The following is a 2,706-nucleotide window of genomic DNA, read 5'->3' on the forward strand; positions in this document are numbered from 1 at the left end:
AGAGGTGAGAGGAGTCACAGATGTAACTTCAACCGCCTTCAGCGGTGTTGCGAGTGCTGTGGGCTGCAATAATCGCTTACCGCCTGCTCGAGTCTCAGTCCAACTTTAAAAAAAAATATATGTGGGAATTGTAAACTAAACGAGTCATCATTCATCTAGCTTTATATGAAACGCTCAATTGAAGACAACAATACATTTTAAGACCATTTTATATAGAGAAGCCAAATTCGCAAAAGCCAAACTGTCTCACTTCTTTCACCTCAAATTCACACAATAGATATATATTTTTTCTCGAAAAATAAGGAAACCGGATCGCAAAAAACGCCACAAAAATAAATCATAACAGCACATTACTGTTATTCCGTTTTTTAGCGTTTTTTGGCGTTGGGGCCAGGTGCGGTGCGCGCGCAGTTCCCACGATCTGCACTTACTGCGTGTGCTAGCACCTGTTGCCGTACGAGGGATTTGTCAGATATAGATATATGCTAATTAGTACGAAAGTTGACTAATTTTAATGGCGTAACTTATTAGTCTGCCGTAAAAGTGGAAATATAAAAATTACCGACACGCCGTATAAAACACTTTAAATACCACCGGTTTCTGAAAGGTCGTACAACTACCTAATAGCTGTTAACAGCACGTTCAAATTGACGTCTTGCAATTATTTTGAGACGCTAATCAAGGGAGCAGGGAATTGATAGACATTTAACACTACAGTTAAAGTTGTAGCTAGAATTAGTATCATGTTACCTCTTTCGTTTTTCATAATATGAATAAAAGAAAAGACATGACATTTTAAAAAGCTGTTAACACTAACAGATGTTGGTGGAATTGGGCCTAAATACATTAATTTATTTTAACAATAGATTTTTCGCAGGATAAGACATGTTTTAAAAGTTTTCAAGGAACCGAAAAAGAGTTAGTTTTGTTAGCAGAATTAATTTTCTCTTGACGATAAATTAAAGTTACTGATTAATTATTTCGGTGTCGTTTAATTTTACGTATAAAAAATATCTGAAAGGTTATTTTATAGATATCTCTGAGTTACTTTAAGAAATGTCATAACTCATAAATCATAACTCATAAGTAATATTTCTAATGTAAAATTTTCTCAATTCCAGGGTTGGTGGTGATGCTGCCGAGAGAGACTGATGGAGAAAAAATAATGACCTAGTAACTAGAGACTCATACTTAGTCCAGGAACTAATGGAACATATAAATCGTAGAATGATGCGATCATTACCACCAAGGAAGGCAAAAAAGACACTTACAAAGCATCGTAAAAGTCTACTAGACATACCAATATCGTTGCATCTTACGAGCCAGTTGTACTTTTATACCTGAAAGAGAGATGCTTAGCATAGGTCTTAAAGTATATCTATACCAAACTAGCTGTCCCGGTGAACTTCGTGTCACTTTAAAACCTTCCCTGGACTTCTACGAATATTTTAAGACTAAAATTAGCCCAATCGGTTCAGCCGTTTCGAGTTTTAGCGTTACTAGCACAATTGAAACTCCATTTTTTTGTATATAGATTTCATCAAAATCGAGTCAGCGGCTTAAACGTGAAGAGGGAACAGACACGCTATCGAGTTTCAAAATAAGCATGAGCCCTTCAACCTCCGAGTGACGTAAACACTCTTTACGGACTATAGTCCTGACAATGAATGAATGAATGAATGAATGAAATATTATAAATTGTGCACACTTATAAAGTAATACAAGAAAAAAAAAGACAAAATATTCAGGTGTCACAATGGCGGCCTTATTACTAGGTAGCAATCTCTTCCAGGCACCACAAGCAAAGAAGATATTGCAGTAGAGAAAAACGTGCATGTGCAAACAAAAGAATACAAAAAATGTTTAGGATTAACATGCAATATGCATAATACAAATATACAAATGTTATAATACTATACATAGATATTATAAATATAATAGAATAATACTATTTAAATTACTAAAATATAGAATAATTATAACAAATTTATCCGTATAAAAATTAACAATTTAAAGTATTATTTTTACAGATAGCTAAATAATGCGACTTGACGAGACTTTTGAAAGCATTCAATGTTTGCAAGTTTGATATGCTTTGGCAACGAATTCCAAAGCCTTACACTAGTAACAACGAAGGAGGAACCGTAAAATTTAGTTTGATGCACGGCCATTTGAACTGAGAGTTTGAACGGGCAGCTTAAAAATGTTGTAGATACGGTTGCTCAAGAACATACGGCATTCTCTCAACAACATAGCAAAATCCAGAGGATTACCTGGCCTATACTTCTCAGGCCGACCTTTTTAATTCTAAAAAAAAAAGTATATATGGCTGATTTAGCAAAGCATATTTGAAGTGGAAATTCGCCCTTGCGGCTGATTGAAAGATTAATATACGACTGAGCTACTCGCGTAGTTCGGAAATCGATATGGAATATTATGACAATACTTATTAACTATTCGCCATCCGTACACATGTTCAGTATTACCGCGGTATTGCAGACATTTTTATTGCCTTACGAGCCTGCGCCGCATAGTATCGGAAGCTGAGAATAAAGGTGAAGCGTAGAAATAAAATTAGTAACTAGATATAGTAAACCTTCCCCGGACTTGCGCGAATATTTTAATTTTTCTGCCATCCCCGAGTTTTAGCGAGAGTAACAAAATTTAAAATTCATTTTTATTGATATACTCGTAAGATAATTTTAA

General features: G+C 34.9%; 1 protein-coding gene across 2 annotated transcripts in view; it reads left to right on the top strand.

Moving 5' to 3' along the window:
• LOC121727435 overlaps positions 1–1,411 on the top strand; it is a 75,092-nt gene extending 73,681 nt beyond the window's left edge. For both annotated transcript variants that reach the window (XR_006035670.1, XR_006035671.1), the window contains one exon: positions 1,122–1,411. The gene's annotated coding sequence lies outside the window, so the exon portion shown is untranslated. The remainder of the gene's footprint in view (positions 1–1,121) is intronic.
• The last annotated feature ends 1,295 nt before the right edge of the window (positions 1,412–2,706 follow it).

Source organism: Aricia agestis, chromosome 5, assembly GCF_905147365.1.
Source record: "Aricia agestis chromosome 5, ilAriAges1.1, whole genome shotgun sequence".
Lineage (NCBI taxonomy): Eukaryota > Metazoa > Arthropoda > Insecta > Lepidoptera > Lycaenidae > Aricia > Aricia agestis.